At 37.4% G+C, this 10,805-nt stretch overlaps 1 long non-coding RNA gene across 1 annotated transcript; it reads right to left on the bottom strand.

Annotated features, from left to right (window-relative positions):
* Positions 1-296: 296 nt before the first annotated feature.
* LOC124305284 (uncharacterized) lies at positions 297-6,083 on the bottom strand. Its single transcript, XR_006908359.1, has 4 exons — positions 5,569-6,083; positions 3,873-3,946; positions 1,365-1,578; positions 297-436 (listed from the first exon to the last, which is right to left on the bottom strand). It is a non-coding gene; the product is annotated as an uncharacterized LOC124305284 (long non-coding RNA).
* Between the last annotated feature and the right edge of the window lie 4,722 nt (positions 6,084-10,805).

Genomic DNA, 10,805 nt, shown 5'->3' with positions numbered 1-10,805 from the left:
GATAGGTCATATTCAGTTACCGACCTTGTCAAACTGTGGGCTGAAGGGCGAGCTGTCTCATTTACAGAAACGATAACAGGTTATGCATTGGATATGTTGAAATTCTGTCGTGGGTTCAAAGTGGGATGGTGTGTTGGTGGAGAATTTTCATCAACTGATGATGTATCATCTGCAGTATCTGAAGACGTCTCACGTTGACGCTTTACCTTCTTTTTTTTGCTCTTCTTGGATTTCTTCGTATGTTTACGCTTTTTGGATATATTTTCACGTATGACAGCTTCATCATTGCCCTCTTCATGTTCATCATTGCTCTGCGACTCTCTTTCATAACAATGCCCTGTGGATTTCTTACTAATGGTGTAAACTGTGCCATCTTCCTCGGATGTACCGTGTTCTATGATGTGCGTCATCGTCTTTTGTAGTGCGTCGAAGCTTTCTGTTCAGGAAATATCAGTTATGAAATACATTGGTATATATATTATTAATTAAGAAATCTCATCTTAACAACACACTGCAGTGAAGAACAGTAACACCAAATGTGATACAAAAGACATGATACGAAATCGATAATTGATGGTCAATTAGAGATGAGCACGACACAAAATTGAAATGAATATCATGTTGCTCGTTTTATGTGCCTTATAAATCATGCAACATATTGAACAAAATTAATTTAACAGCCTGAGACATGTAATTGTGTTTCATATATTCATTTTGAAAACAAATATCATGCAATTTTTGATGAATGACTCACTATATACATATATATACACGAACATAAATTATGTACTTATCAGTATTATATTAATATCACTTTCTTCCCACTACACACTAGACGTTCCACTGTGCTTATGTGCTCTGACTCAACCATAACGGCTGTGTATTTTAATTCTTTTAACAAACCAACTATAAGTATGAGTTCGTGGGAGTTGCGTGTCGCGAACGCAGTGTGTTTCGTTTTTTGTCGTTTTTGCCTTTTTGTTCTATTTATTCTTCAATTATCAACACGCTTTTATGTAATTGGAAGTGTTATCGCATATGAGGTAATCTCTCTTTTATACTTACTTCAACACCTTTGCATATTATTTACATCGATATGTCTTACTTTGTCAAACCTATTTGTACATCATTTTTTATTTTTTATTTTGTTCGTGACAGATATTTAAATAAAATTGCTCTGAGGAGGGCCCCCACCAGGGCCGAAACGTTAACACGATAAAAAGTGTTTTGAGTTGTGACCTTCATATCCAAGAATAACTTTAATCAATATCACTTTGAATATGAATGAATAAATAATATCAAATCAAAGAAGTAAGGAATATGGCATCAAGGATCAGTACTAGTGAATAAGTGTAAGCAATCACCTCCAGTATGCAGAACGTTGTGAACAGGATACTCGGGCCATGTTTTCTGATATATTGCCTTTGATTTGACTAATTTTAGGAAATGCTCCTCATTCTTCGTGCGTGGCCAGTAGCAGATGGTATTATTATCCACCAGCCACAAAACTGGCACTAATGCACATTCTCGCTTCTCGCCAACCACGAATTCAACAATGGCATACATCGTTTTACTGCCCTGAATACAAGTGTTGAAAGTATAAAATTTTATGTTTGGTGTTATAATCAGCTATGATTTGTAAGTGATGAGATCCACGACCTTTCATATTAACTGATTGTTAAATTTGATTAATGTATTAGAAATGATGAATTTTTGTAGAACACGGGCTAAATCAGAAAAAGCTAACTTTTGGATTATCATTGCTTATATTCTTTCGTGTAATATCGGGATAACAGTAAAGCCATCTTTAAATGGGAAACAAATGCATTTGTGGGATATCTCACTTACAGAAAAAGACTTTGCACGATTAAAGCTTCTGACAAAAAAAATTCCCAGTTTCGACGATTTTATAGGTTTTTTGTAAAAATCCCGCTTATATTTGAAAGGAGTACCCACTATTCTGTAGTCTCCATGAATATTAACAATCGATTTTACAACGAGTATTTCTTTACCACAGACCACTATATTATCCGGCTGTTTTATTGATATTTTGAATCTGCTAGTTTGCAATGACTGACATTCCTGCGAGTTGATTGAAGATTTGAATTTGGCAACATATTTTTTTTGGGATCTAGTCTTACGTACGCAATTCAGTTCTGCGAGTCGATTACCTAATTGCTGCAGTGGAGACCGTTTTGACCGAATAAGACGCTTCAAATGGCCTAAATAATTTTCATATACAAAGCAACTGTATTCCTCTAGTGGGCCAAACCGTTTAACATCATCTATTACGTGCAGCAGAGAATGAACATTGTATACGACAAAGTGAGGTCCGTATAACTTAGCACCCTGAGCGACAAATTTTTTCAGTAACGCTTTCGCGATTTTACCGAACTTTGAAAACAACTTTGCATTTGACAGTATGTATACAGCGACAGACAACGATAGAAAATGCTTATACTTTTTTGAGCTTAGCACGTCTCGCACAAGAACCGGTCCGGAATATAACACGAAAAAGCGAAATTCTGTTGCTTTCCATCTTTTCAATTTTTTCAATTCTCGGGGCTTCCGAGGAAACTCCGCAGGAACATATCGAGCCAACTTTTTTATCAAACGTTCAAGAATCGATATAACTTGCTTGGATAATTTACTATCACGTGAACCCTCGACCCAATATTTGAGAATCAGTCTTTTTACAACTCCCAAATAGAATAAGTGCATGGGATCTAAAACAAATTGCGTCACTAGCCCTAGGTATAAACGTAAGAGAGGCGAGCGTCCTTTTATATGACGATTGTGTTTACGCGGCGAAAAAAAGTGACGATCTTTTCGCCTCCGAAATTTCTTACCAACAGGATAACAGAGCTTATTGCCAATACGAATAGCACATATCTTACATCTCTCACAAGCAGTCTTACCGGAATGACCTAAGCACATTTTCAACATAGATCTTGCAGGAGCATCGCACGCAAACAGACGAACTTGCAAGACGTATTTTTTACCATTCAATTCAAATCCATTTTCGGTTAAATGTAATGTCTCTTGAATAAAATTTTCCAAATACAAAGATAACGGCATAGGTTTACCCATCCTATAAAAAACGGCAATTACAAACGGACTATCGTCGATCAAATTGACACTACGTCCCAAAATCGGCCAGAAAGACGTTCCGCTACCTTTGAAAACAGGAATACCATCGATATTAAAATCGACTTGCAATACATTTACAGGCTGTATTTCATTTTTAAGACCTCCTTCAAGTTTGCTCTTCAAACCATTCTCTAATCCGAAATAACACATTTCACCGTTTTCAAGATGTAACGTACTGGTGCAAGCTGGTGTTTGAAGGAGAGTTCTCGCAGTTATTGGTAAAACAGAGTGCATTGGTCTTAATAACACAAGCAATTGATCTATTGCGGTATGCGTAATGTTATTCATACATGCCCAGGTTCGTAAATTTTGAACAAAATCGCATTCATTATTACAACGTGATTCGTCACTTTCACAGCTCGAAACATTTTCAGAACTAAGTAATGATAATCCAACGCTTTCATTGTCACTAAAATAGCTATCTGACTCTACACTACTGTGATCATGATCCACGGTTTTTCTATTGTCGTTATTTTCAACAACGCGAACAACATTATAATCATGACAAATAGCTGCACCTTCAGCTTCTTCGGTATACATAGCATTCCTATCCAAAAGGGTTTCATGAGATTCCGATGTTAAAATGTGTTTTTTCGCGATGTCATTGTTCGTGAGATCAAGAAACGCTCTATTTATATTTTCGGCTTTTTTCCGACGCAACTGTCTTTTGCTTAAGACTTTCAAATCAAGAGGCATATTATTATATAATGATCTGTACTTACATACACCAAACTAAATTTTTACGTTAAAATGCACCAGTCAGTCTCGTATTACATCCACTTATATTTGTGCGCCCCTGTGAACAATAGAAAGAAAAGAACGTTAATAATCAGCCTTCAGAAAATTCACCATACTTTTAGGCTGACAATGAACTCATTGTACTATCACATATATCTACAATCTACATATAATATCCCAATAATTCAACCAAAGTTCTATATATATATTCAATAACCGGTTACACAATGGTGGTAAAGTCGTGTGAATAAATTAAATTCAATTTTACATCGAAAAGATGTTTGCACAATGACGAATTCAACGGCATTAAAACGTTTATGAACCCCTCAACAGTGTTTATTTATCCGGTAATTAATCCTCCGTCTGTACACTGGGTCTTTGAGGAAACTGTAGAAATTATGATCCTAAATTTCTCATGCATTTTTGGGAATATTACAATTTTGATGAACAAAAATTTTCAATCCCGACAACTTTTAGATAATGTATAGTAGACATACTTTGAGAGGTAACCCCAAATTTGTTCTGATTTTGCAAAATCCTGAAACATATGGAAAATCTGGCTGTTCCATAAAAGACCCCGTGCACAGACGGAAAGTGGGAAAAATAAGTTAATCGTAGGGTTAATTGCGTAATCCCGATAAAGATAAACCTCCCTAATCAGGGCAATTTCATTCTTTTGGTATGTCAATTTTTTTCAAGAAAACTTTCTATTATCTGAATATGAAAATTATTTGACATTTCACTAGAGATGTGAAACACTATCTCTGAAATTTTTTGGGAGAATTTCAAGAAACGTAAAGCACTGAAAAAGTTTGAGGTCAGCGAATCGAACTTGAAAGCATTACAGTATTGTAAAAAAAAAAAAAAAAAGCGGCTACCACACCATATCACGTTCATTGCTGAGTATTTACGTATAATAAACGCAAATTTGATTAATGTAGAACCCAATAAACACACGTACGTTGAATAGACGATTAAGAAACGTGACCGCTGTGGAACTGAAGTGGATGTCGATAAATTATTCGTGTCCCACACATCACTTAAATAAACGTATCTGTATATACGTAGAAAACACGTGAATATATGCCGGTGAATTCCGCATTGGACGCGGAATAGGCGTATAATTCACGGAAATTGTACGAATTTCATGAACTACAAGAATAACAGGCGGATATCGTACCTGAAAATACATAGTATTTAACACCTGTATTCTAGGTAGAATAATCTTTATGTGCCATTTCAACGTTCTCTCAACGTGTCTTGACAGGTCTATTATATATCATTTCAACCACTGTGTGTTTATTGGGAAAAGATGCAGCCACTAAATGATCGTTCATTCGTACATGATACGTATGTGTTAGCGATCTATTTCACTGGATAACCTTATAAAAGAAAAACGATGCCTGCACAAGTAAGAGTGAAGCTAACAATAAATATCTGCGGCTTCTATTTGCAATCAGTATATATTCCATACCATACACATGCTTCTTATAGCATTATCTACAAGCAATTCTATTGTGCCTACATCCTTTCGGCGACGTTCAAAAGCAAGTACGACGCAATCACAAAGTATTTGTTTCTTCTTTTTATTGTCAGGTTATTTACGCCTGTATTGTCATTTTCGTCTGTATTGAATCATTGTGATAAATTTTTCCAAATAGAAAATACATTTGTACTTACCAGCTTATGAAGGCTCACATAAACACGGACGTGCACTGACCTCGGAAGTTGGTCAAATTAGACTGATTCACTGATCGCGTGAGCTGAGAGCCTTCGCGAACGGTGGTGGGGGGGCATTCTGGCACGTCGTCCTCGGCTCTCAGCGTGCAGGAACCGCACGAGTTACAACACGCTGACCCAGCGAGCCAATCAGAGGCAGAAGAAGAGGCGCGAGTATTTCACGCTAGGACATTCTCGATTCTTCGCGACCGCTTGTCGTTTGACACATGCGCTCATTATACGTATATGTAACATCCATGGTACACGAGCTTCATCTACGGCCACTCGCTTTCCTAGCATGGGTTATTCCAATATATACATTATGGTATAGGAAAACGTATGTTTTACAATTAATAAAGACGCCGCGAAGGGATGCACTTATATGCTCAACTACGTAATTTCTTGGTGACCTTTGTAAAAAAATCTGTTCATCGATTTTTCAACTTTTTTTCCTATGTTGGGGAATTAACAATAACACAAGAAAAAGAATTTGAAAAAATGGAGGTAACATATTGTTCTACTTTACAATATTACCTAGAATAAAATTATCACTTCTAGTGTTATGTCACCTGAATTTTTTCATATTTTTGATGATACTTACTAGTTTATCGAATGAAAAAAAAGATTGGAAATCGAATGACCAGTTGTTTACAAAATTTAAGGTAATCAGAAAAACGTGCTGAGGAGGATAACAAAACGTTGAATTTTAGTCACTGCTAACATGAGAAAAACTTGAATTTAATGATTATAGTTCCAAATTCAAACATCGCAATATGTAAGTAAATGATGTAAAAGTTGATTCCTGCCCTCACTATGTTGAAAAGGGTAGTATTCTTGGATATGAAGGTCAGAAAGTTACGAAACAAATCTTGTTTACGTTTCGGCCCGAGTAGGTATATAATTCTGTGTATCGATATGACAAGTCTATGTACGACGTAATTTTCACGTATTACATGTGATCAGTAGATCAAAAGTGTATTGACTTAATTATTAAACAATTAATGAGAACATATTGGCAAGGTATGGTAACTATACGAAACGTTAAACTTGTGTTACTGGTGAAGGAATAAAATATGTATATTAGCTGTTCATGAGACTAGAAATATAATGGATTTTACCACACGTTTATACTACGGATCTCGCTTACCACAATAAAACGTTGATGATGGAATGCAGAAATTTTGTATTTTAATACCTACAAATATACCGATTTTTAACGAATTTAAATTAGCAATTGAACTAGTAAACAAAACGTTGATTATTAGTCTAGAAACCGTTGTTTAAATGTTGTAGAAAAGCAGTGAATGAAACGTTAAACTTGTGTTACCGGTGAAGGAATAAAACATGTATATTAACTGTTCATAAGACTAGAAATATAAACGGTTTTACTACACGTTTATACTACGAATCTCGCTTACCACAACAAAACGTTGACGATGAAACGTAGAAAATTTGTATTTTAATATCTATAAATATACCGGTTTTTAACGAATTTAAATTAGCAATTGAACTAGTAAACAAAACGTTGATTATTAGTCTAGAAACCGTTGTTTAAATGTACGTGTAATGAAAATCGTATAATATTTGTGGAGAGACAACGATTAATATTTTACTGAAAAATTACCGTATATCGAACATGGTAATATTTTCTACCTATACCATAATTATACGACCTTAACGTTTCTTCAACCACATTTTAACCGGCTCATGTTTACTGGGTATTCCGACGTCATTTCGCAAGTGGAATCGATTGGGCGCAGTTTCAATAGGCTGGGATCAACGCATAAAGATTTACAGCCGAAAAACAGTGAATTTTGCTTGCTATTTCTCTTCTGTTGATTTCACACTTCTTTGACTGCGTTTCCTGAGTTCCTGGGTCTCCAATAAGTCAGAAAAACGTCATTCGAATCAGAGTTGAAACCAAACATTTTCGGCTTTAAAACTGGAGGATGATAGGGCGTTTTTGGCGAAATTTTCGCAATTGTGACAAGTGCTGAGATAGGTTTTCTCATGCACCTATCCGACGTAATTTTGCAAGAGAAATCAATTGGGTGCAGTTCCAATACTTTGGGATCAACGCATCAAGAGTTACAGACGGAAAACCAAGGGTTTTGCCCGACATTTGTCTCCTGTTAATCGCACGCTCTAGTTGGTGCGTTTTTTAAGTTCCTAAGCGTCCAACCAGTCAGAAGATAAACATTTAAATCACAGCTGAGATCAAACATTTCCGGCTTCGAAATTAAGACATGTAGGGTATTTTTGTGGAAATTTTCGCGATCTCGACAGGTGTTGGACAAGGTTTTTTCATGCTCCTATCCCACGTCATTTTGCAAGAGAAATCGATTGGGCGCAGTTTCAATATTCTGCAAGTAACGCATTAAGAGTTACAGCCGAAAAACTAAGAATTTTGCCCGCCATTCCTCTCCTGTCTACCTCACACTTTTCCGTCTGCGTTTACTGAGTTCATGGGTGTCCAATTAGTCAGAAAACGGTCATTCGAATCGAATCCAGGACCAAACATTTTCGGCTTCAGAACTGAAGAATTATAGGGCATTTTTGGCGGAATTTCCGCGAATTTCACAAGTGCTGGGATAGGATTTCTCATGCGCTGTTGCAACGTGATTTTGCAAGAGAGATTAATTGGTTGCAGTCACAATACGCTACGATCAACTTATCAAAAGTGACAACCGAAAAACGAAGAATTTCGCTCGCCATTTCTCTCCTGTTGACCTCATACTTTCTCGTCTGCGTTTCCTGGGTTCCAGGGCGTCCAATGAGTCGAAAAAGCGTCTTTCGAATTCCATCCAGGAACAAATATCTTTGGCTTCAAAACTGATGAAATAATGGGCATTTTTGGCGAACTTCTCGCCAATTTGACAAGTGCTGTGATAGAATTTGTCATGCGCTGTTTCAACGTGATTTTGCCAGAAAAATCATTTCGGCGCAGTTACATTACGTTGCGATTAACGCATCAAACGTTACAACCGAGAAACGAAGAATTTTGTTCGCCATATCTCTTCTGTTGATCTTGCGTATTTTCCGTCGCGTTCCAAAAGTTCCTGGGTGTCCAATTGCTCAGGAAAGGGGCATATGAATCGAATCTGAGTCCGAAATTTCTTGGCTTCGGAACTGAAGAATTGTAAGGCATATTCAGCGATAATTTCCGCGATACTGACAATGGCTGGAACGGGTTCTCTCATGCAGCATTCCGACGTAATTCAGCAGAAGAAATCGATTAGGCGCAATTTCAGTACGCTGTGATCAACGCATTCAAGGTTTTAACAGAAAAACTAAGATCTTTGCCCGCCATTTGTCTCCTGTTGATCCCACGCTCTTTTTGCTGAGTTTACTGAGTTCCTAAGCATGCAATTGGTCATAGAAAAGTCGGTTAAAACAAATCCAGGACCAAACATTTGCGGCACCAGAACTTAAAATATATAAGCCATTTTTGGTAAAATTCGCGCGGATTTGACAAGTGGTGAAATCGGATTTCTCATAAGCTGTTCCAACGTAATTTTGCCAGAGAATTTATCTGAGCGGAGTCACAATATGCTGTGATTAACGCACCAGAAAGTACAACCGAAAAACGAAGAATTTCGCTCGCCATTTCTCTCCTGTTGACCTCACACTTTTTTGTCTGCGTTTCTTGAGTTTCTGGGCGTTCAATCAGTCAGAGAGGGGTCATTTAAATCGAATCCACGACCAAAAATTCTTAGCACATGAATTGAAAAAATATAGGGCATTTTTGATGAAATTTCGAGAATTCGTCAGGCGCTGGAATAGGATTTCTCATGCGCTGTTCCAACGTCATTCTGCCAGAGAAATTATCTGGGCGCAATCACAATACGCTGCGATTGACGCATCAAAAGTTACAACCAAAAAATGAAGAATTTTGTTCGTCATTTCTGTCCTGATGATCTCGCATATCTTTCGTCGCATTTTCTAAGTTCCTGTGTGTTCAATCGGTCAGGTAAACGTCATTCGAATCGAATTTAAAATCAAAATTTTCTGGCTTTGAAACTGGAAGACTGGTAAGGCTTCGCATTTTTGACAAAACTTTACGCGATTTTGACAAGTGCTGAAATAGGTTTTGTATTCCACTATTTCGATGTAATTTTGCAAGGAAAATTGATTTGGCGCAGTTCCAATACACTGCGATCAACGCATCAAAAGTTACAACCGAAAAACGAAGAATTTCGCTCGCCATTTCTCTCCTGTTGACCTCACACTTCTTCGTCTACGTTTTCTGAGTTCCTGGGCGTTCAATTATTCAAAAACGGCTCATTGGAATCAAATCCAGGATCAATCATTTTTGGCACTAGGAGTGAAAAAATATAGGGCATTTTTGATGAAATTTCGCGAATTTAACAAGCGCTGGAAAAGGATTTCTCATGCGCTGTTCCAACGTCGATCTGCCAGAGGAATTATGTGGGCGCAGTCACAATACGCTGCGATTGACGCATTAAAAGTCACAACCAAAAAACGAAGAATTTCGCTCGCCATTTCTCTCATGTTGACCTCACACTTCTTCGTCTGCGTTTTTTGAGTTTCTGGGCGTTCAATTATTCAGAAAAAGGCCATTGGAATCAAATCCAGGGCCAATCATTGTTGGCACTGGAACTGAAACAATATAGGGCGTTTTTGATGAAAGTTCGCGGATTTGACAAGCGCTGGAAACGGATTTCTCATGCGCTGTTCCAACGTCGATCTGCCATAGAAATTATCTGGGCGCAGTCACAATACGCTGCGAGTAACGCATCAAAAGTTCCAACCGAAAAACGAAGAATTTTGTTCGCCATTTCCGTCCTCTTGATCTCGTATATTCTGCGTCACGTTTTCCGAGTTCCTGTGTGTTTAAATAGTCAAAAGAGCGTCATCCGAATCGAATCTGATTCAAAACTTCCTGGCTCTGAAACTGGAGAAATAGTAAGGCTTAGCATTTTAAGCAAAAATTTTAGCGATTTTCAAAAGTGGTGAAATAGGTTCTTTCATGCAGCATTCCAACGTAATTCCGCAAGAAAAATCAATTGGGCGCAATTTCGATACGCTTGGATCAACGCATCTAAAGTTACGTCAGAAAAACCAAGAATTTTGTTCGCCATTACACTTTCGCTGATCCCACGCTCATTTCCCTGCGTTTTGTGAGTTCCTGGGGGTTTAATCAGTCAGAAAAGGGTCAATCTTACCGGATCTGCGAC

Source organism: Neodiprion virginianus, chromosome 5 (genome assembly GCF_021901495.1).
Source record: "Neodiprion virginianus isolate iyNeoVirg1 chromosome 5, iyNeoVirg1.1, whole genome shotgun sequence".
NCBI lineage: Eukaryota > Metazoa > Arthropoda > Insecta > Hymenoptera > Diprionidae > Neodiprion > Neodiprion virginianus.
This window is presented reverse-complemented; position numbering and strand designations above follow the sequence as displayed.